This window comes from Cetorhinus maximus, chromosome 1 (assembly GCF_964194155.1).
Source record: "Cetorhinus maximus chromosome 1, sCetMax3.hap1.1, whole genome shotgun sequence".
Lineage (NCBI taxonomy): Eukaryota > Metazoa > Chordata > Chondrichthyes > Lamniformes > Cetorhinidae > Cetorhinus > Cetorhinus maximus.
In genome coordinates this window covers 50,388,930-50,414,506 of record NC_135879.1, presented here as the reverse complement: position 1 = coordinate 50,414,506, position 25,577 = coordinate 50,388,930, and positions in this window count along the sequence as shown.

The following is a 25,577-nucleotide window of genomic DNA, read 5'->3' as shown; positions in this document are numbered from 1 at the left end:
TCCCCACCACCACCACTCTGTTCTCCTAGCCAACGCCCCCCCGTTCTCCCCTCCCTATCCCCACCCAACCCCATTCTCCCAGCCACCCCCCCCGTTCTTCCATGCCCCATTCTCCCAACCTGACACCCACCCCCCCATTCGCCCATCCTTGCTCCCACCTCACCCATCCCATCCCAAACCCATTCTCCCATGCTCCCCATTCTCCCATCCCCACCCTATTTTCCTATCCCCCCTCCGATCCCATCCCATTCTATTCCCCCCATTCTCCCACACATCCCGCCCCAATCCCCCCACCCACTCTCCCACTCCCCCATTCTCCGATTCCCCCCAATTCTCCCATCCCACCCCATTCCCCCATCCCCCCATTTCCCCCACCCCCCCATTCTACCTACCCCCCATTCTCCCATTCCCTCCCATTCTCCCATCCCCCCTACTCCCATTCCCCACCTTCTCCTACTCTCTCCTCCCCTCCCATTCTCTCCTCCCCTCCCATTATTTCCTCCTCTTCCATTCCCTTCTCCCACCCTCCATTCTTGCATTCTCCCACCCCCAATACCCGCATTCTCCCCTTTCTCCTATTTTTCCTTCTCCCACCCCCCTTCTCGCATTCTCCCACCCCCCATACCCGCATTCTCCCCTCTCCCCCCATTCTCCCATTCCCCCCATTCTCCCCTCCACCCCATTCTCCCATTCACCCTTCCATCCCATCCCTCCCCACCTTCTCCCATCCCACACCCCCTTCTCCCATCCCATTCCCCCCATTCTCCCATCCCACCCCACTCATCCATCCCACCCTACTCATTCTCCCATCCCATCCCCCTATTCTCCCACTCTCCCATTCTCCCCCCACCCCATTCTGCCATTCAACCCTCCCCCTATTGCCCATTCTCCCCCCATTTTCCCACCCCCCCATTCTCCCAGCTTCCAATTCTCCCAAACACAAACAAAAATACCTGGAAAAATTCAGCAGGTCTGGCAGCATCTGCGGATAGGAGCACAGTTAACGTTTCAAGTCCGAATGACCCTTCAACAGAACTAAGTAAAAATAGAAGAGAGGTGAAATATACCTCCCCCCCATTCTCCCCTCCCCTTCCTGCCCCATTCTCCCCTCACCCCCATTTTCCCATTCTCCCCTCACCCCCCCATCCTCCCATTCTCTTCTCCCCATCCTCCCATTCTCCTCCCCCATTCTCCCATTCTCCTCTGCCCCCATTCATCCATTCTCCTCTGCCCCCATTCTTCCATTCTCCTCCCCACATTCTCCCATTCTCCTCCCCCCGCATTTTCCCATTCTCCTCCCCCAGCATTCTCCCATTCTCCTCCCCCCATTCTTCAACCTTGCATCTTCTCCCCTGCACTCCCATTCTCCCCCTCCTCCCCATTCGCCCGCCATTCTCCCCCCTCCCCCCATTCTCCCCCTCCTCCATTCTCCCCTCCCCCCATTCTCTTCTCCGCTCACCCACTCTCTTCTCCCCTCCCCCATTCTCTTCTCCCCTCCCCCATTCTCCTCTCCCCTCCGCCATTCTCCTCTCCCCTCCCCCGTTCTCCCATCCCCCCCATCATTCTCCCACCCCCCCGCCGTTTCCCCATCCCTCCCGCCGTTCTCCCATCCCCCCGCCATTCTCCCATTCCCCCCCATTCAGCCATTCTCCCTGCCACCCCCCAACCCCTGTTCTCCCATCCAGCCCCCCCTCAACCCCGTTCTCCCATCCAGCCCTCTCCGTTCTCCCATCCAGCTGCCCCCCCATTCTCCCGTCCAACCCCCCCATTCTCCCATTCCAACCCCCCCGTTCTCCCATCCCCCCCAGCTATTCTCCCATCCACCCCCCCATTCACCCATTCTCCCAGCCGCCCCCAACCCCTGTTCTCCCATCCAGGCCCCCCCCCATTCTCCCTTCCAGCCCCCCCGCCCCGTTCTCCCATCCAGCACCCCCCCGTTCTCCCATCCAGCTCCCCCCACCGTTCTCCCATCCAGTCCCCCCTGTTCTCCCATCCATGCCCACCGTTCTCCCATCCTCCCCCCTTCCCCATCCCCATGCCCCAGTTCTCCCATTCTCCCTTCCCCCACATCCTCCCCACACCCACCCCCATTCTCACACCCACCACCCGACCCCCCATTCTCACATCCATCACCCGACCCTCCCATCAATTCTCCTAACCTCCCCCCAGTTCTCCCAGCCCGACCTCCTCACCCCATTCTCCCATCCACCACCCCCCCATTCTTCCTTCCCCACCACCACCACTCTGTTCTCCTAGCCAACCCCCGGTTCTCCCCTCCCTATCCCCACCCACCCCCATTCTCCCAGCCATCCCACCCCGTTCTTCCATGCCCCATTCTGCCAACCTGACACCCACCCCCCCCATTCGCCCATCCTTTCTCCCACCTCACCCATCCCATCCCAAACCCATTCTCCCATGCTCCCATCCCCACCCCATTTTCCTATCCCCCCTCCGATCCCATCCCATTCCATTCCCCCCCATTCTCCCACACGTCCCGCCCCAATCTCCCATCCCACTCTCCCATCCCACCCCACCCACTCTCCCACTCCCCCATTCTCCCATTCCCTCCCATTCTCCCATCCCCCCTCCTCCCGTTCCCCACCTTCTCCTACTCTCTCCTCCCCTCCCATTCTCTCCTCCCCTCCCATTATTTCCTCCTCTTCCACTCCCTTCTCCCACCCTCCATTCTCGCATTCTCCCACCCCCCCATACCCGCATTCTCTCCTTTCTCCCATTTTTCCTTCTCTCACCCCCCTTCTCGCATTCTCCCACCCCCCATACCCGCATTCTCCCCTCTCCTCCCATTCTCCCATTTCCCCCCAGATTCTCCCCTCCACCCCAGTCTCCCATCCACCCTGCCATCCCATCCCTCCCCGCCTTCTCCCATCCCACACCCCCTTCTCTCATCCCATTCCACCCATTCTCCCATCCCACCCCATCCCTCCTACCCTACTCATTCTCCCATCCCATCCCATCCCATCCCCCCATTCTCCCACTCTCCCATTCTCCCCTCCCCCATTCTCCCATTCTCCTCCCCCACATTTTCCCATTCTCCTCCACCCGCATTCTCCCATTCTCTTCCCCCCCCATTCTTCAACCTTCCATCTTCCCCGCTGCACTCCCATTCTCCCCCTCCTCCCCATTCACCCCCCCATTCTTCCCCCTCCCCCCATTCTCCCCCCCTCCTCCATTCTCCCCTCCCCCCATTCTCTTCTCCCCTCACCCATTCTCTTCTCCCCTCCCCCATTCTCTTCTCCCCTCCCCCATTCTCCTCTCCCCTCCGCCATTCTCCTCTCCCCTCCCTCATTCTCCTCATCCCCCATTCTCCCCTCCCCATTCTCCCCTCCACCCATTCTCTCTTGCCCCCATTGTCCCCTCCCCTCACCCATTGTCCCCTCCCCCATTATCCCCTCCCCCCATTCTCCCCTCTCCCCATTCTCCCGTCCCCCCCATTCTCCACTCCCCTCCCCCGTTCTCCTCTCCCCTCCCCTGTTCTCCTCCCCTTTCCCCGTTCTCCTCTCCCTTCCCCTGTTCTCCACCCCTCCATTCTCCGCGCCCCCATTCTCCGCGCCCCCATTCTCCGTGCCCCCCATTCTCCGCGCCCCCCCATTCTCCCCTCCCCCCATTCTCCCCTCCCCCCATTCTCCCCTCCCCCCATTCTCCCCTCCCATTATCCCCTCCCTTCTCCCCCTATTCCCCCTCTTCCCGCTATTCCCCCATTCCCCTCCTGCCCCATTCTCCCCTCCCCCCCATTTTCCCATTCCCCTCACCCCAATCTTCCCATTCTCCTCGCCCAGTCTCCTGCCCCCATTCTTCAATCCTCCATCTTCTCCCCTGCAACCCCATTCTCCCCCGCCCCCCATTCTCCCTCTCCCTCCCTTTCCCCCATTCTCCTGTCCCCTCCCTCCCATTCTCCTCTCCCCTCCCCCATTCTCCTCCCCACCCCCCCATTCTCTTCTCCCCTCTCCCCCATTCTCCCCTCTCCCCCCCATTCTCCCCCTCCCCCCATTCTCCCCCTCACCCATTCTCCCCATTCTCCCCCTCACCCATTCTCCCCTCTCTCCCTCCCATTCTCCCCTCTCCCCTCCAATTCTCCCCTGTCCCCCCCATTCTCCCCTCTCACCCTATTCTCCCATTCCCCTCCTGCCCCATTCTCCCCTTCCCCTCCCACCCCATTCTCCCCTCCCCCCCATTTTTCCATTCCCCTCACCCCAATCTCCCCATTCTCCTCCCCCATTCTCCCATTCTTCTACACCCTCATTCTCCCATTCTCCTGCCCCCCATTCTTCAATCCTCCACCTTCTCCCCACACCCCCATTCTCCCACTCCGCCCATTCTCCTCCTCCCTCCCATTCCTCCCGTTCTCCCTCCTCCCCCCATTCTCCTCTCCCCTCCCCCCATTTTCTTCTCCCCTCCCCCCCATTCTCTTCTCCCCTCCCCCCATTCTCTTCTCCCCTCCCCTCCCCCCATTCTCCCCTCCTTGCCCATTCTCCCCTCCCCCCAATTCTCCCATTACCCCTCCATTCTCCCACCCAACCCCACTCTCCCATTCTCAACTCCCCCAATCTCCCATTCTCCTTCCTCCATTCTCCCATTCCCCTCCTCCCATTCCCCCCATTCTCCCCTCCCCTCCCCCCATTCTCCCTTCTCCCACCCCCATTCCCTTTCTCCCATTCTTCCTTTCTCCCACCCCTCCGCCTTCCATTCTCCCCTCCACCCCCCATTCTCTCCTCCCCCGCCAGTGCTCCCATCCCTCCTCCATTCTGCCATGCTCCCATCCCCCCATTCTCCCTTCCCTCCATTCTCCCTCCCATTCTCCCCTCTCACCCCACCCCCATTCTCCCATCCCACATCCCCTTCTCCCATCCCATGCCGTTCCCCCCATTCTCCCATCCCACCCCACTTATCCATCCCACCCCACTCATTCTCCCATCCCATCCCATTCCCCCATTATCCCACCCACCCATTCTCCCCTCCCCCCACTCTCCCATTCTCCCCTCCCCCCAATCCTCCATTCTCCCCCCCGATGCTCCCATCTCCTCCCATCCCCCACCTTCTTCCATTCTCCCTCCATGTTTCCATCTCCTCCCATCCGCCACCTTTCCCTACATTCCCTCCCCCATTCTCTCCTCCCCATTCTCCCCCCACTCTCCTGTTCCCCCACCCCCCATTCTCCCATTCCACCAACCCCCCGCCATTCTCCCATCCCCCCCACCCCATCCCATTTCCCCATCCTCCCCCCATTCTCCCATTCTTCCATACCCCCCATCCTCCCATTCTCCCGCCATTCTCCCATCCCCCCACTCTCACATTCTCCCATTCTCCTCCCTGCATTCTCCCATCCCCCAACCCAGTCCCCCTGTTTCCATCCCAACACCCCAATTCTTCCATCCCACCACGTTCTCCCATTCTCCCAATCCCCCCCCACTATCATTCTTCCATCATCCCCTCCCCATTCCCCCATCATCCCCCCATTCTCCCTTTTTCCCATCCCCCCACTCTCCCATTTCCCTCCCCATTCTCCCATCCCATCCCCACCCCCTCATTCTCCCCTCCCCCCACTCTCCCATTCTCCCCTCCTCCCAATTTCCCATTCCCCTCCCCCCATTATCCCATTCCCCACTCCCATTCCTCATGCTCCTATCTCCTCCCATCCCCCACATTCCCTCCCCCCATTCTCCCACCCCCCCCAATTCCCCATCCCCCCACTCTCACATTCTCCCATCCTCCTCCCATTCTCCTCCCCCCATTCTCCCATCCCCCATCCCAGTCCCCCTGCTCCCAACCCATCAACCCAATTCTCCCATCCCACCACATTCTCCCAACCCCCCCCCACTATTCTACCATTCTTCTATCATCCCCCCATTCCCCATCATCACTCCATTCCCCCATTCTCCCATCCCCCACCATTCTCCCGTTTCCCCCATTCGCCCCAATCATTCTCCCATTTCCCCTAACCCTCCACCATCTTCCCATTCTCCCCACCCCCACGTTCTCTCCCCCAATTCTCTCCTGCACATTCTCCCCTCACTCTCAGTTCCCCCCACCATTCTCCCCCCATTCTCCCGTTCCCCCCATTCTCCTGTTCCTCCATCCCCCCCACCATTCTCCCATTTCCCCATCATTCTCCCATCCCTCCCATTCCCCCCATTCAGGAATTCCCCCTATCATGTTCCTATTCCCCCCTCACCCTCCCATTTTCCCATCCCCCCACCATTCTCCCATTCTACCCCCATCATTCTCCCATCCCCCCCATCATTCTCCCACCCCCCCGCATCATTCTCCCACCCCTCCATCATTCTCCCATCCCTCCACCATTCTCCCTTCACCCCCTCCATTCTCCCATTCCCCCATCATCCACTCCCATTCTCCCATCATCCACCCCCATTCTCCTCTCCATTCTCCCATCCCCGTCCCATTCTCCCCCCATTCCCCCTCACCCCCATTCTCCCATCCCTCCCATTCTCCCGTTCCCCCCATTCTCCCGTTCCCCCCCATTCTCCTATTCTCTCCCATTTTCCCCCCATTCTCCCATCCCTCCCATTCCCCCCATTCACACATTTCCCCCCATCATGCTCCAATTCCCCCATCATGCTCCCATCCCCCCATCATGCTCCCATTCTCCCATCATGCTCCCATTCTCCCATCACCCTCCCATTCTCCTATCCCCCCCACCATTCTCTCCCCCCCATTCTCTCCCCAATTCTCGTCCCCATTCTCCCTTCACTCCCTCCATTCTCCCATCATCCACTCCCATTCTCCCATTCCCCCATCATCCACTCCCATTCTCCCCTCCCCCTATTCTCCCATCCCCCCTTCCATCGTCCCCCATTTCCCATCCCATTCTCCCATTTCCCCCTCCCCCTATTCTTCCACCCCCCATCCCTCCCATTCTCCCGTTCCCCCATTCTCCCATTCCCCTCTCCCCTCCATTCTTCCACTCTCCCGTTCCTCCCCATTCTCCCGTCCCCTCCCATTGCCCCATCCCCCCTATTCACACAGTCCCCCCATCACCCTCCCATTCTCCGATCACCCTCCCATTCTCCCATCCCCCCCACCATTCTCCCATTCCCCCATCATCCACTCCCATTCTCCCATCTTCCCATTCTCCCATCCCCCCTTCTATCCTCCCATTTTCCCCATTTCTCCTCCCATTTTCCTATTGCTCCATCCCCCCATTCTTCCACCCCCCATCCCTCCCATTCTCCCATCCCTCCCATTCTCCCATCCCTCCCATTTTCCCATTCCCCCCTCCATTCGCTCCCTCCATTCCCCCCATTCCCCCATCCTCCCCATCCCCCCAATCAGTATGTACTGAATTAAGAAGTAATAAGTCCACCAAGACCTGTAGATATTTTAGAAATTAAATTAAAATATTTATTAGCAAAATGAAAGATTTCAAACATATACATAAGACTATAGTTACTTATTACTATAATAAATCTTAAAATTCTGTATTAACCTGACCCCCCAGTTATACCTGCTTTCAGGCAACAGCCCAAAATAAATTTTAGATTTAAAACAGAACCACCAAGTTAACACAATACCCACTTCACAGTGGATTTCCAAATGGCTTTTCCCTAACTTCAGTTTCATTATATAGCAGACTTATGCACAAATGGCTGGAGGCTTCATTAATGCTATTTCACCCACTCCAGTTAGATCCTATGTTAGATCCTGTGATCCATATGTTTCTCCCTTTTTAATATGTAAATTCTTTTGTTCCATATGTCTTTGAAACTGTATCTTCCTCATAATATAAAAACTTTCATGCTGCCAATATTGTTAGTGACCTTTGGGAAAAATAAACACACTCCTTAGCCTGCTTATCTGGCTATTTGTTAACAGACTGAAATCCCTTCAAAATCCAAATAATCCTCACATTTATCTAAAAATGCAAATTCCCTTTACACCTTACATGCTGAGCCAGCATCCATGTTTACTCATTAGCATCTCAAGCACCAGCTTCTTTTGATGATTTCAAGTTTGGAGTTTACTTGACTCCAAGTGTAATTAAGTTATACTGACAGACCCAACTATACTCACCCCATCAACCTACTTGACAATAAACTAGAAACTATTGAACCGCAATTTCCGACTAATGTTGGAAAGTGCTGGCCCGCAGAAATTAGGAGAAATAAATGTGCACTTACCTGGTGTTGAAAATTGCACTGTCACTTCCGTTCACCAGAGCTGCTTGGGACCTACATTGAAAGGATCCTCACAGGCCCCAGTGAAGTCTAGATTCAACAGAGTCAGAGACGCCATGCTCCCTTTTTTACAGCACTTGCTGCCATAAAGCAGGTAAGTTTAAAGGGCCAGGAAAATTGACAGGCTGGGGAAGGTAAGTGTCTCAGGTGAGTAGGTAGGATTTGGGGGTTGGGGTGTCCCGAGGTCGAGGTGGGAGTGGGGGGGGGGCAATTAAAATTGTAAGACTAAGTGTTGAGTTGCCTTTGAGAAAGAGATGGTTTAGAGGGTCTATTAAAAATCCAAATGACAATGTGTTTTTTTATGATTTTTAAAAACTTCAATACCAGTGAAGGGACCTTGGCTAATTCTACAAATTCCAAAACCTGTGAAACTACCCGGGGGGTTGGGTGGGCGTGGGGGTGGATGTGGGGGTGGGGGTGGGGAGGGGGTGGGGGTGGGGGTGGGGAGGGGGTGGCCTGAGGTCAGGAGCGGGGTGTCCTGAGGGTGGGGGATGTCCTGAGGTCAGTTAGGGGGGATGTCCTGTGGTCTGGGGGGGGCTGCCCCAATGTCGGGGGGTGGGTGGGTGTCCTGAGGTCAGCAAGGGGGGAGGGGCAGGGTATCCTGAGGTTAGCAAGGGCGATGGGGGGGCGGGGTGTCCTGAGGTCTGGAGTGGGGGGGCATCTGGAGGTCTGGGGGTGGGTGTCCAGAGGTCGGGGTGGGGATGGGTTGGAGGATCCGGAGGTCGGTTGGGGGGATGTCCAGAGGCCAGGAAGGAGGTGGGGGAGTTGAGAGGATGGGGAGTCCAAGGCCTGGTCAATGCAGTCTGGGCAATTGCCATGCAAACTCTTACCTGGTTACTTGCCAGAGGGATTCCCCAGTGCATATTTGGGGTCCCCCATCAAATCTGAAGCTGGGGAAAGTGGAAGTTATGGGCCAATATGAAAATTATTATACTTTCGTCACAGTGGTAAGACCTTTCTCTCTCTCCACTCCCAGCAACCTGGGACCTAAGCTTTCTGGAGCAGGCAAATTATTCACTCTGAGCATGGCCAGCCTTTCCGGTACATCCTGCCTATCTATTTTCACTTCTTCCATTACCTGTACTAGCACTGCTTGTCAGCATCCTCATCCTTAGTAAACACCAATACAAAGTACGCATTAAGTATTCTAGCCTTCCCCTGTCTAAGCAGAATTAGCTCTCCTTGTCTCTAATATACCCCAGCCACCTCTTGCTATTTGCTTACTATTTACATGTTTGTAGAAGATTTTGGGGTTGCTTTTTATGTTTACTCATATGCTGCCTTCGCTATTCTTATTTCTTCTTCACTTCCCCTCTCACCTTATTACATTTGCCCGGTTCTCACTTGAAGAATTCATCTGACATGCATCATACACCCTCTTCTTTTGCCTCATCATATTCTCTACTTGCCTCATCTTCCAAGGGCTCCTGGCTTTGTTCCCCTACCTTTCACCCTTGTAGGAATGTACCTAGCCTGTATCTGAAACATCTTCCCCCTTAAAGACCACCCATTGTCCCATACAGTTATACTCAGCCCAATTAAATTTGTTTTACTTTCCTGGTTGCTAGTTTAAATCAATGGGCCAGTTTAGGGAGAACTAAAAGAGAAAGAAAAAGAGAAATTCTCACGAACCAATCACTTATCTGCTTTCCTGTGACATTACATTTTTCTTTATTTTTGAATGTGGTCCATCGGCTCCCACTTATCCCTTTATATCCCTGCAGGTTTCGCTTTGCTTTTGCTCTCAACGCTGCTGCTACTTTTGGGCCTTGGGTTCATTTTAAATTTACGCCTCACGGGCCTCGCTCTGCTTTTGCTTTCGCTGCAAGTTAGGTTGAAATTACCTCTCTTAATAATAAAAATTCCACCTCTAAAGAAGCAGGTTCTTTCCTTTGCTGATAAGGTGAAAGTAAATATGCTGCTGTATTGAGCGCAAGTTTCCCAGTTTCCCAGAATACAATCATTAAAACAGTGTATCACACCCTGTTATTGTGCTGCACTGTAGTGTGTATGTTGTAATGAAGCAAAAGCACAAACACACTTTGTCATCTATAACATTTATATGACTGTTTTTACTATACTGGAATTGCAATCTTGTTTAAATTCAATTGTTAGCATCTTGCCAAGCTTGTTGCTAGTTAAAGCTAAAATAAAATAGAACTGGTAAGTGAATAAAATACTTGGCAGAGTCACTTAACGGTTTTCCTCTGTATGTACATTAACATTTTATTTGATCAATACAACAGTCTTGTGCCTGTTTACAGAAAAAACAATAACAAAGTTATTGGTGGGAAAGCCCAATTAGCTTGTCTACTGAACCTTTTGAATGGCCATTGGCCTTGAACTGAAGCTGCCCAATTCTGGTTCCATTCACAAAATTAATTTGAAGTGGCTGGGACACGTGTTGAGCATTGGAACTAAATTAACTCATCAAAATGTTTCATTTTTATATTGTTATATCTGTTAACAAGAGCAATCAGCATGAAGTTGCTACTGAACCACTCAGGACTAGAACACTGGCATGCCAGAAAATAAAACAATCACTGACAGCTGCAGCCAGTTATTCTTTCATTCAAAGAGTGGGGGTTTAAAAAAAACTTTAGATCATGCCAAGTAAACAGACCTTATCTGCCCTTCAAGAGCATTTATGCCTACTCCATTAATTTGTGAAATTATTAAACCTCAATAATAGCAAAGATCTTTCTAATATTGAATTGGCTGGAGCTCATTTTTCTAAGTAATAGAAGACTGAAGGAGCGGGCTAATTGAGGTCTTTAATATTATGAAAGGCTTTGAAAGAGCAGACAAAGAAACGGTGTTGCCATTTATGGGGAGAGCAGAATGAGGGCCATAAACATCAGGTAATCACTAATAAATTCAATACGGAATTCAGATTTTTTTTAATCCCAAGAATAGTTTGGATTTAGAACTTGCTGCCACAAGGAGTAGTTTAGCATAAGAAGAAGCCAGATAAACAGATGAGAGAGAATGGAATAGAAGGATATGTGTGAGAAGGATATGTTCATCAGGTTAGATGAAGTAAGGTGGGTGAAGGCTCATATGGAGCAAAAACCCCAGCAAGGACATGTTTGTTTGAATGGCCTGTTTCTGTGCAGTTAATACCATTTAATACTCATAAATGGACAAATTTATTGCTCTGCCTATCCTTTCAGTACTTATTCACTGCACAGAAATGTGAGGTGCTTTGATCCCTATGTCTAGCCCCCTCACCTGTTCCCTTTAGAACTCCGTTAATTAAATTGCATGAAGTTGGCAGAAGCTGGAAATGGCCTGAATTTCACAGACTGATGCTTCCCAGAAGTCAATTGCTTAACATTTTATGCAAAAGCAAAATACTGCAGATGCTAGAAAGGTCATCAACCTGAAGCATTAACTCTGTTCTTCTTTCCACCGATGCTGCCTGACCTACTGAGTATTTCAAGCATTTTATGTTTTTACTTCATGTTTGATATTCATTTCTGTAGGGACAAATTGATACAAAATGGATGCTTGAAGAGCTTTCTGGCAGCTTGCAAGATAGGAAGAGCTATTTGCTGTTCATTCAAAGGGGCTCAAAATTACTGTTGTTGATATTAATAGTCGAACACTTAACACATTCAGAGGCAATTTTCTGTTTTAACAAAAGCAATAAAAACAAATGACATTGCAGACAGAGCAGTGTTATTCAAGCATCACTAATGTCATCAATAGTAATTTACATGATCAGGCATCTCATCTACAAAATATTTCTCCTAAGCCTAGAATCAATGTATGTGTCCCAACTTGCATCTAGTGCCATTCACCCAGCACCCCAATGCTCACACTTACGTTGGTTTCTGATTAAGTAACAGCTTGATTTCAAAATTCTGACCCTTGTTTTCAAACCCCTCCATGACCTTTTTCTCCTTTTCTCTGTAATCTCCTCCGGCTTTTCAGCCCTTCGGGATATCTGCTGTTTTCAAATTGTGACCTCTTGAACATCCCTAATTTTAATCAATCCACTATCGGTGGCTGTGCCTCTAGCTGCCAAGGACATAAGCTCTGGAATTTCCCCCTTAAATCTCTCACGTCCCTTTCCTCCTTTAAGACACTCCTTAAAACGTATCTCTTTGACCAAGCTTTTGGTCATCTGCCTTAATATCTCCTATGTGGCTCAGTGTCAAATGTTGTTTGATAATGCCCCTGTGAAGTGCCTTGGCATGCTTTACTATGCTAAAGTTTTCACATAAATATAAGGACCTGGATTTACTGTGGTAATTATATTGAAGCTGTCAGCATTTGCCATCTTTACATCACTGAAATTGACAGCAACTTCAGGAATCTACACTGCAGGTTAACCCGGAAATCCTGAAGTTGCTGTCTATAAATCCATGTTATTCCATAGAGTGTAGGTAGAGGTTCCCACAGAGTGCAATTTCCATTGCAATCATGATTTCATGAAAACTTCCACACTTATGCTGTTAGTCTGACTGTAAAAACCTTTGGAAAAGTTACCCCTTGTTGGGTGAGGTATAACTGGGTTTTTATTGGCATACTAACTTATGAATTACTGCTAAACACTGGTCCTAAAACCTAATTTTATAATTTTTCCATAATGATTGAAACACAAATTTAAAAAAAGTATATATATTTTTCTTTTTTAAGCATATTAGTATTTTAACATCCAGCTTAATCCAATCATAATCACTTATACTGCTATCTGAAAATGTAAATTAAAACTGGAGCATAATAAGTGCTTTTAACTGCCTGATTTACGGTCTGTGAGAATACTTCCATGTGATTGGCTGCATGTATACATGTTTACTGACACTGCCGCTGCACACATCCCCTTGGCACAACTGGCGGTAGGTTTAAATTACCTTTGGAAGAGGGGAAAACCACACCACAATGATTGTGGGCAGCTTTCTCCAAGACTAACAGCGAGAACTCTTGCTTTGCTGCTGATGGCAAAATCCAGGCCACATTGTTTTTGTTGTTGCACTAGCACAGTTTGGAGATGCTCAAATATAAAGGTATGGCCAAAGGGTCACCATTTATTAGCTTTATTTCAATGTTAGAACAAGAGAAATACATTTCATTCTTAACATTATTCTTTAATAATATCATCTGCTGCATCTATTCCTATTGTGCAGCAGTCCCTCTGCACTACACTGAAGATTCAGTCTAGATTATATCCTGAGAGTGGATTATATCAGAATGAATCAATGGTGAAAACACTTCTCATAATTTAGGAAGACTGTCTAATATAATGTTCCATAAAAAATAACATTTTCCGCTGTATAGGGATTCATTGATTTACTGGTGTGGAACAGTCATTCTCTCATTACAAGAATGGTTCAAAAAGGTCTATTAAACTGCAGCCACAGTTACACACTTGTGCAATTTACTAAACCATGCATGTTCCTGAAATTTAGCAGTGTAACAGAGCTTTGCAACCACAAATTGCCACAAGTAACTGCCTCAGGGAGATGAAGTGTTATTAAAAAATGAAAATGTAATGAAACATGTCCCCTCAGAGCATGGACATGTTATTACTTGAGTTTTAAAATGTTTATTTTATTTTTATTTGCTTTAGGAAACCTCATCCCACCCATGGATGCCTGCCCGACAACCGTAAAGAGAAAAATTCTACTTAATTGATAATTTAATGGCCTTAAAAGGCCTTTTAATTGTCGGCGGGCACGCTGCCGACTTCAGTGCATACCCATCGAACAAAATATTGTGCGATTGTGCGTTGACGTCGGGACGCACTAATCCATTTTTAAATAATGGACTGACATTGGCAATTTTCCAATACAAGAGACAACTCTTAAATCAAAAGCGTTTTGGAAGATCATGATGAAGGTTTCAGGCACATTCTGTCCGTGAAATGGAGGACAAATCCAATCCAGCAATTACTGCCCCATTAGTCTACTCACAATCATCGCCAAAGTGATGAAAGTTGTCGTTGACAATGCTATAAAGCGGCACTTACTCAGCAACGCTGATGCTCAGCTTAGTTTCTGCCAGGACCGTTCAGCCCCAGATCTCCTTACAGCCTTGATCCAAACATGGATAAAAGAGCTGAAATCCAAAGGTGAGGTGAGAATAATTACTCTTGACATCAAGATAGCATTTGACCAAATATGATATCAAGGAACCCTAGTAAAATTGAAGTCAATGGGAATTAGGAGGATCACTCTCAAAGGTTGGAGTTGTACATAGCACAAAGGAAGATGGTTGTGGTTGTTGGAGGCCAATCATCTCAGTCCAAGACATCACTGCAGTTCCTCAGGGTAGTATCCAAGGACTGACAATTTCAGCTTCTTCATCAATGATTTTCCCTCTAACAGAAGGTCAGAAATGGGGATGTTTGCTGATGATTGCAGTGCTCCTGAGAAACTGAAACAGCTTATGATTGTATGCAGCCAAAACCTGGACAATATTCAGGCTTGTGTTGTGGCAAACAACATTCATGCCAAATAAGGGCCATCTCCAACAAGAGAGAATCTAGCCATCTCTTCTTGACAATCAATGGCAATGTGAATAATTGCTGAATCCCTCAACACCATCATCCTCCTTGTAGAATCTTTCTTTCTCAATGGGATATACCTTGTTGAGAGTTATGAAATATCTGCTTAAATGTCTGCCACTGCTTATCTATTAACCTAATTTTTCAGTCCACTGTGACCAACTCTGTCTTCATAACTATATTTAAGTTTAAGACACTAGCTTTAGGCCGAAGCTTCTCACCCTCAAACTGAATATGAAATTCCATCATGTTACAGTCAGTCTTGCTTAGAAGAACCTTTACTATGAGTTCAATAGTTAATCCTGTCCCATTACACATTACCAGGTCTTTTTTAGACTCTTCTATGATTGGTTCCAGAACATATTGTTCTAAGACACTGTACTGAAATATGAACTAATCCTCAAGGCTACCTTTGTCAACCTGATTGGTTAAAACTATATGAAGATTAAAATCACCCACAATTATTACAGTCCATTTCTTATAAGCCCCCATTATTTCTTGATATATACTCTATTGACAGTGTAGCTACTGTTAAGAAGCCTATAAACTACTCCCACTCATGACTCCTTTCCTTTGCAATTTCTTATCTCCAAACAAACTGATTCTACATCTTGATCTTGTCAGCCAAGATCATTTCTCACTACTGTACTGATCTGATCCTTTATTAATACAGTTACTTCCAACTCCTTGTGCTTTCTTCCTCTCCTTCCAAAATGTCAAACACCCTCGAATATTCAGTTCCCAACCTTGGTCATTTTGCACCATGGACAGGATTTTTCCTGGTGGGCGGGCTGGGCGGGAGCAGGTGGGGGGGGATGTGGCACTGATCGCTGCCCACGATCAGCTCTGTGCCGCCATTTTATGCGGGCGGGCCAATTAAGGCCCACCCAGCGTAATGCGCAGCCAGTACCTGTGCAGGCAGGGGGAGGAGGGAGAGCCGGGGCCTGCGCTCTTTCGCACGTGTGCGAGAAAGAGCGCAGCAATCTCCCTGAGGTAGCTCCGTGCCTCAGGGAGATTGAATGTATTATAAAATCATGACAGAATTGAATTAAAAATTTATTCCAATATGTCCCCGTCACATGAGTTGGGACATGTTTGTAAAGGTGGGAAAATTTATTTATTTATTTTATAAAACTTCAGGAAACCTCATCCCACCCATGCTACTGACCTTTTCCACAACCGCCATTATCTCCAACCACACCTGTTTGGCATCCCAGCCAGCTTTATCCTCCCATGATGAGGGAATAGAACCCCTGGCTCCTCATAGCCCCTAAAAGCACATCTGTGGAGGTGTCACTCAACTGAGGCACAGTGTGACTTTGTAACTCCTTCTCTTTGGCTCCTGGCTCCCAAATCCAAACTCATTCAAATTGCTCATTTAATTATTGGAGTAGAAATTGCGCCATGGGGGTCATCATCATGCTTGCTGAGGCTAATTGGTTCTGAAACCTAGAACTGATATGGTGTTGCAATGACTGAGTTAGAAGATCCCTGACAGATGTGCTGCAAGGTTTCTAACACTGATCCTTTTCCCCCTACCCCCACCGACCCACTGTTTCCAGCAGTTGCATTCTTTAATTCCACTGTCCCAGAAAAGTGTGTCAAACGCACCCAATAAATTTGTGGCTTTGGGACTCAAACTGATCTGCTTTCCAAATGAAAATGATAGTCTCTTATTATAACCAATCTATTTTTGCTCTGATCTCTGTCTTTATGTATCCCACTGCTTTATCACTGCTATCAGGAAGTGAGTAAATAGCTCCAACTAAAGTCTTGCATCTTTTTGTATTCCTCAATTCTACCCAGATATGCCTACTGGCTGCTCACCTTTACTGAAAATCCTTCCTTCTAATGCTGTAATACCATCTATTATTAATATTGCCACTCTTCCTTTTCCAATTTTGCTGTGTTACAAATGCAAGGTTTCATAAGATGGCTATGTTTTGGACTGTATTTTTAAATTTGAGGTTAAATTACTTAATGAAAAGGGACATGTGACCTGCCCGGTGATAAGCTGATGTGACCTCATTACCATGGGAACAGGGGGCCCAGGTCAAACATTGTTGAAATCCACATGCAGATTCAACACCTGATAACAAAGGATAGAGCATCTGGCTTTGCTATGGGTGGATTTACGGATTCTGAGGCATCTTTGTGCATCTTTTGCTTTGTGCAAGCTTATAGATTTCCAGGCAGTCTGACTAAAAATCATGGATAGACAGAGAGAAAGGAAGGCAAGGAAGCAGCAACTGTTGCGAGCAGCGGGGGAAAAACTGTTCTCTGCTAGCTATGAGGTTAAATGCTAATGAAACTTTGTTCTCTGCATGAAGGAAAGGAATCTGCAGAGATTCAAGGTTACTGGAAGATTTGCCCTGGCAATACCAGGGGAAGGAATTACTGAAGTGAGTCTTGTTGCTGGAAGAAGGTTCAGGAATTCTCAGAAGAGTGAGGGACAGAACATTTGACTTTCACTGAATATTAAGACTTGGTGAAACATACAGAAGTGAATCCATTGAAATGACTGCAATGTTTCCTGTAAAGACTGCAATTCTGCAGAGTGTGCTGTAATGTACATATGTGGCAAGGGGTTATCAGTCATGTTAAGGGTTATCTTTTATGTAGTTAAGAGTATTAGTTGCCTACTAAGTAAGTTTAGTCACAGGTGATTTTAGTTTGTTACAGTCAAAGTCTTAAATCTTGAAATCTTGGAAGCCTTGAAAGTTGGTCACTGGGTATGAAAATGCTTTTTCTTAAAAAGTTACTGATCCCTATGTGATTGTAACACCCATATTTTCTAGAGGCCTTATAGTCTATAATATAATTTTTTCCCACCATGCCAAACTTGTCAAGTCCCTGTGATGGCCACTATATCATTCTTTTTAAGCTGAATTTCTGCTTGTAACTTGCTTGTCTTTGTTATAACTCCTGTTGTATTTTTTATGTTATTGGACCTGATTTTGTGTTAAGAATACCAGCAAAGTTATCAGAGCTGAGCATTATTATAAAGTAAATGAGACCACACTTCCAGCGTCTCTGCATGCGGTTAAATGTGGCAATCTTGAACTTGGTCATATATACTCTGCTCCTCCATATGATGCACTATACCAGCACTTCAACAATATACTCAGCTTTGAAATCCGTGTGAGAGTGTGAAGTTGCAGTACTTACCCACTTCTTACCCAATAAACACACCAGAACAAAGTTGATGCGTTCATGTACAAGTGAACTTTTAACAGTGCTTTAAGTCTTAATTAATGTCAGGCAGTGTCTCCGACTCTAAAATTTTAATTTTACAATTTGGGGTTTCATTCCTTCAGAATTAAATTATTATTTGAGATAAAAAGTTTTAAAATTAAGATACTATTTTGTTTTCTTCTGGTCTCTTTTATTCCTCTCTTTTAATTCCATCTCTATTTCTTGCTCTTTATTTTGCATTCTGTACATGATTTTGCATTGAATTAGGATGGAAATTCCTGAGCCTAGGCCTAGGCAACTTAAGGCATGGGGGAGAAATTCCCCCCTGTTGGGGGGGATTGTGCGGGGGTGGGCGGGGACAGGAGCGAACCTGGTTGGGTCCAAGCCACCATTTTACGTGGGCAGGCCAATTCAAGTGAAGGTGGTGGGAGGATTCGCTGAGTCGGGGCCTGCACAGAGGTGCCTCAGGGAGATTAGTTTAAGTTTTAAAAAGCTGAATAAAGTAAACATTTTAAGACATGTCCCCTCATGTGACAGTGCCACATGAGCTGGGACATGACAATTAATTTTTTTTAACATTTTTATTCAGTTTATAAACACTTCATGCAACCTCATCCCACACGTGGATGAGGTTCCATGAAAAATGTGAAGGCTGCCTGGGCTCTTTGCCTGCCCGCCAACCTTAAGGTTGGACGGGCAGCTCAGTTTATTGGTTTAATTAGTTTTTAAATGGCCTTAATAGGCCTTTTGACAGTTCGGTGGGCGCACAGCCGAGTTGGCTGTGCACCCGCCGAACTGAAAATCTAAATGATGCACAGTGACATCGGGACACACGCCCGACATCACCCTGTGTCATTTTACGCCTTGGCGAGTGGGCTCTGGCCCTGATCACCAAAAATTCTTTCCATGGTTGCCAACGGTAGAGCAATGAAAATTGGAGATGTGCAAGCGGCAAGAATTGGTTCAGTGCAAAGATCTTGGAGGTTATAGGGCTGGAGGAGATTACAGAGATCCTGCTTTTTGAGATCATGGAAAAAAAATATGCAGGCTATTTCAATTGAATGAGTGTTTTTTTGAAAAAATGATGGGTACAGGAAAGAATTTTTTTTTAAGTGGCTGAAAGGATTTCCCAGAAACAAAGAAGATAAAAAGACTTTGCAATTATAAAACACTTCTCACAACCTCTGGATATCCCAAAGCACTTCACAGAAATAAAGCCAAGAACTTATTCAAGAAAGATAAACTTCACATTACTAGATGAAAAATTACAACTAAGATATATTTAAACCACATTGTGAGAATTTGGAGTGTGAGAATGGATGTTATTTTTAAAAATATTTTTGGGGAATATTGCCTTATTCTGTTAAGAAGGATGGGCGCTTTGTGTGTCATTTAATTAATCTGGGCAGAGATGAATAGGAATCAGGTTGTCTGGGGGGGGTGGGAGGGGTGGGGGTGGTTTAAAACATGAAAAAGTTAGAGGTGTTAAGTTGAGGTACAAGTAAATAGGTTAGACCTAACATTTGCATTTTTAGATAAGTTGAGAGTTGTTTGAATATCAAAGAGGAGTCGGGGGAAAAAATAAACATGTTTGCATCTTTTAGGAGTTCCATAAGTAAATAGTAGTGGGGATATTATATTTTATTGACCTGAAAGCGAAGACAAGATAGAGACATAAAATTTTTTATATTTTGAGGGATTTGAGTCTCAAAGAGGTGTGAAAACAATGGAACCTCAAATGAAGTGGGGAAGAAGGTATTTTAGAGCTACTCTGGAGAGCTTAGGATAGAGATAGCTAGAGCTTTTTGAGTTGTAGCTGGAGCTCTTGGCTAAGAGAGGATGCCGTTTGAACCAGCCATCTAGTCAAGCCAGAAAAGTCTTGAACTTCAACAAGCAGTTTTATTCTGAAGTGGATTCCACCACAGAGTGGAGAAGGATAGAGGTCATGTGGTATGCCTTTATTGAAACTACAGCAGTTTGCCTTGTGTAATATTACTGGATTTTTTAATAGTTAAACATCTATAAGGGAGTGTTGCCTGGAGGTGTTTACTTGTGGGTCTGACCAAGTAGTGTCTTTTTGGGGAATGCTTTGTAAGACTAACCTTAATTATGTAACTGTAATCTTGTGTGCTTAAGTTTTCTTTTGTTCTTGTTAATGAAACTTTTACTTTAAAGTTTTAAAATCCCAAAAGTGTTACTGGACCTCTTACTGCTGAGATCAGTATGTCATCTACTCATTTTCAGAATACATAAAATGGGTACTGAGCTTACCCCATAAGCCAAGTTTCCCTCTGGGATTTGCTTTGTGCAGTAATTAACATGGGCTGTGGTCATAACAGGGGTTAATGAGCAAGCATAGATAAACCAGTAATCTGTAACAGACATCTGGACCAGATGAAATACAACCTAGATTCTATGAGTACATGGATGAGAAATTAGGAAGACGTTAGCTAATATTTTTAAGATTTTCAGAGCCATTATGTTATGGAAGGATGCTGTTCAGCCTGTCGAGTCCATGCCAGCTCTCTGAATAGCAATTCAATCAGTCCCATTCCCCTATCCTGCAAATTTATTTCATTCAAATGCCTATCCAATTTGCTTTTGAAATCATTAATTTCCTCCTTCCACCAACCTTGTAGATTTTAAGTTCCAGGTTGTTACCACTTGTTGCGTAAAAACCTTCTGACCACTCTCCCCTGTGCAAAACCTTAAAGCTGTGTCCCCTAGTTATTAACTTGTACACCTCTATCAATACTCCCCTCAGTTTCCTTTGCTTGAAGGAGAATGACCCCAGCTTTTCCAACCTCAGCTTGCGGCTAAAATCACTCATCCCTGGAACCATTCTGATAAATCTCCTCTGCATTCTCTCAAGCTCCCTCACATATTTGCTAAAGTGTGGTGACCATGACTGGATGCAGTAGTCTAATTTTGACCCAACCAAAACTTTATACAGGTCCCACATAACGCTAAATGTACTTTTGTGTTCAATGCCTCTACTAATGAAGCCTAAGATTCGATATGCTTTGTAAACTACTCTCTCAATTTGTGCTGTCACCTTCAAAGGTCTATATACATGAACCCGCAGGCCCCTATGTCCCTGTAAACATTTAGTGCTGTGGTAGTTAGTTTCTATGGCTTCTCCCTATTCCTTCCGCCAAAGTGTATCATCTCTGTATTAAATTCCCAATCTATTTCCTGTTACCATTGGTTGGTATCATCCTCACTGTCAACCACACCTCCAAGTTTGGAATAATCCGCATTCTTGAAATTTTACTTTATATTCCAATAAGCAATTCATTTATATATCGAGAAAGCATTGATCCTAGCACTGACCCTGGGTTAGCACCATCCTGCAGCCTGAAAAACAATCATATTCCATGACTAGCTGTTTTCTTTCCTTAAGCTAATTTTTTTATCCAAGCTGACGCTGACCATCCTATTCCATGAGCCTCAATTTTGTTAACCAGCCTTTTATCGTGTATTTTTAATAATCATTAGAATGATCGACTTAAACCGAGTTGGTGCATTTGATGAATGTTTTCGTGCCTTCGGAGACGGCGTGTTTGACCAGTTCCCCTGGCAGTATGAGACGGACAGTGCTCTGAATCTCTCTGGTCAAGAAGTGTGGCACTTGTTGTAGTGAATGAGGTGCAAGGCTTCGGAGGCGATACGCTTGAAAATGTCGACAACAAAGGGATTCATAACACTCATGACCTTGGACGAGATCCTGTTGGAAGGGTGGACCTGGGTCAGCACCCTATACATGTAAGTGGAATAGCTTTACTTGGGAGATTTCCTCAGCTTCATGGGTGGCTTCTTGGTGACTTTAGAAAGCAACTGCTTTAACACTTTGCGGGATGCACCGCCTTTAGCTGCAGCTGCCACCTCAGGCATTCCACTCGACTTGGACCAACTTAAATCAGCATTTTATGTGGTACTTTGTCAAAGGCTTTCTTAAAATCCATGTAGATGACACATGTTCCCTTTCCTTCATCAACATCTGTATCTTCATCAATAAATTAATTAGATTAATCAAACACCATTTGCCTTTTACAAATTCAGCTTAATTAACTCAAACATCTCCAAATGCCTGCTGACTTCTTTCCCCTGATTATTGTTTTTAAAATCTTAAACACTACTGATATTAAACTGACCAGCCTGTAGTTACTAGGTATGGCCTTGCAATCTTTTGTGAATGAGGATTTATTATTTGCCATTGTCCAATTCTCTGGCATCTCCCAATATCCCTCATCATTCAAGGAGTCCTAGCTTTGGTTTCCTCAATTTTTGCCCCTATTGGAATGTACCTAGACTGTACTGAAACATCACTTCCTTAAAGATCACTCATTGTTCTGTCACAGCTTTTCCTGTCAATCTTTGGTTCCATTTTACCCTGGCTAGATCCCACATCATTGCATTGAAGTTAATCGTCTTCCAATTTAGAAATTCTACTTTAGATTGTTCCTTGCTCTTCTCTATTGCTAATCTAAACCTCATGATACAATGATCATTCTTACCCAAGTGTTGCCACATAAACATGTGCTCCACTTGACCCACCTCATTCCCCAGCACCAGATAGAGCAATGTCTTGTTCTTGGTTTGATTAAATACATACTGGTCAAGGAAGTTTTCCTGAACATATTTCAGAAATTCCTCCCTCTCCTTACTCTTTATCCTACTCTCACGTTATGCCAATCGATATTTAGGTAAGTAAAATCCCCCAATATTACCATTCTATAAAAAAATGCAACCTTTGAGCACTTGAGCATATGTATTAATCAAATATTCAGAACAAAAGTGAAGCATGATCCCAAGAATCACATCAATACCAGCAAAAGTGCACAAGAACATCTTGTACTAAATGGTTAAGTGTATATATGTCATGGTGAATGGTCAAGTCTCATGAATTTATGAAAATCCTCTGAGGTGGAAATGCAATTAGCAGATGAAGGTTATCCAGTGAATGACATTTATTTGGAATTTCGGAAGGTGTCGTCAAATGTCAATACAAGAAACTCTGTAAGACATTCTCTTCTACCCTCCAACTCACTCTACTGTTTGGACATGAGAATCAGAAATGATAAGACGACACGCAAAACACTTGTCTTTCCTAGGTTTGGTCGGAATACCAGTTAGCAATATAATACACACGTTAGCAATAGACCCATTTGCGATTAAATCCATTAAAAATGCACCTGCTAGTCACAAATATGTCACAAGGAGTTATATATTCAATTACCCAGCGATCAGTCACCTTCTCCCAATTGACCAAATTGCCTGGCTATAGCACTAAATCACCCTTTACAATGATTTTTATATTTTTTCCAAGTTGGGCGAGATGTTTCATTTGACAGCGTCATACGATCTTGTTAAAATCCCCCTTAAGTTACAATATTCCAATAAGATGTCTAATTCTTTGTTCAAACACAATATTAGAGATTCCATCCTAATGTTCTGTTTTAAACTTTCTTTAGTGATTCCATCACTTTTGGATGTTAATATATGTCATTTGATCATTATCAGCACATACACCTGCAACTTACTTTTTTAGTCTCTCACTTTTCAGAATCGTAAGATAAAACAATCAGAGTGCCTCAAATTACTGACTTCTTACAAGTTGTTGTTTGGAGAATTAAAGACAGAGTTCACCTGATAAATCATATAAAAGAAACATTGCATCTTGTGGGGTTAGTTTCTCTGCATTTCAAAAGAAGATAAACACTGACATCATCAATCAGTTTGTGTCAGTTTTCTCAGCTTTCAAAACACTTAGAACTAATTTAACAATTTTAAAACACGCTCTGTCATGCAACCTTTTGTGGTACTAGGCAGCAAGGCTCCTTTTGTGCGTTTATGAAACCAAATTTCTAACTTGACATTCAAGTGAAACATAGGGTAGAATTTTCCCCCCGGTTGTGCGGGGGAGGGCACGAACCTGATCGGTGCCCCCAATCCGCCATTTTATGTGGACGGGCCAATTAAGGCCCGCCCAGCGTGACGTGCGCCCAGAAGCGCTGAGTGCACTCTGTGTGGGCGGAGGCAGGGGGGTTCCCTGAGTCAGGGCCTGCGCTCTTCCTCATCCTGCCCATGGATGAGGTTCCATGAAAATGTGGAGACCGCCTGGGCTCTTTGCCTGCCTGCCAACCTTAAGGTTGGATGGGCAGCTTTCTCAATAGGCTTAATTAGTTTATTAATGGCCTTAAAAGGCCTTTGACAGTTTGGCGGGTGTGCTGACTCAGCTGCGTGCCCGCTGAACTGAAAATCTAAATGACGGGCAGTGATGTCGGGACGCACGCCTGACGTCACCCCGTGTCATTTTACGCCTCGGCGAGCGGGCCCTGCCCCCACTCGCTGAGCCAAAGATTCAGCCCATAGCTTTGAAGAATTGCCATTTGTTGGTTTTGAACTTGATTTTCTGACCCTGGGCCTCTTTGCTAAATATTCCATGGCTTCAGAAGGGTCATCTATTTATCTGTAATGAAAAGCAGCTGCAACTTTCAACAGGTTACTTTAGTTTAAAAAGCCATTTGGCCTTCACAATGAATGCTGGTAAGATTCGGTAAGTTTCTGTAAATGTGCCTACAGCAAACAACATTATTTCATTTAAATTATGGATCCCCTTGGTTGAATAGCTTCTCAAATCTCAACAACAAATTTCACTTGAAGTATAACTAAATTAATCAAAAATATTGAAACATTTAAAGATGATTAAGCTTTGTAGAATTTGGAGCAAATTAGTTTCTGAATTGAAAATTGCCTTTGCTGTTAAGAAAAATAATGAATAATGGGTGGAATTTTCCATGCCCTCTGGCGTCAAGTGTCATGGTGGACGTGAGTGGACAATATGTCGGAGAGGGCAAAAATCACACCATTGTGAAACACATTTGCAATCGCCTGCTCCGACCGTCAATGGTGGTCCGCACTTCCCACCGCCGGACGCCAGGAACTTCATTGTAATACATCTACATATCATGATAAGCCCAGCTCGCTGGACTCACCCCACATCAAATCTACTGCCTACGTCGGAGGGAAAACATGTTGGTGCAGAACACATCTTGACAAGTGTGATGTGTAGAAGTCAGGACTTATCCTCAGGGCCTAGTTCACATCATGGATGCCTGAGAAGCGGAAGATTCTGGAGCCTGACAGCAATGGGACCCTGGAGGGAGGTCCATCGCATGCTGGGTGGATTCTAAATGGACATGGTTCCGCTGCGAAGCAGCTCACGGAAGGTGGAAAATCACGGCTGGGGTTCTGGTTTGGCAGTCGGCCATAGTCTGCTATGGATGATCGTCGAGGGGGTGGAGAGTAAGATCCAGCCGAGTGGGAGCGGAAGACATACCGGAGTGGGGTAGTGGGAGAGGAAGGTCTAGTCTTGACTGGGAAAGGAAAGTGTGTCGGGAGAAGTGAGGTTGGGAGGGGGGGAATGAAGGTGTCGGGGACATGATGTTGGGAGGGGGAAGCAAAGGTGTCGGGGGGGGTGATGTTGGGAGGGAGAATGAAGGTGTCAGGGGGGTGATGTTGGGAGCAGGGAGTGAAGGTGTCGGGGGGGTGGTGGTGAGTTGGGAGCAAGGAATGACGGTGTCATTGGGGTGAGGTTGGGAGCAGGGATTGAAGGTGTAGGGTGGGTGATTTGGGAGGGGGAAGCAAAGGTGTTGGAG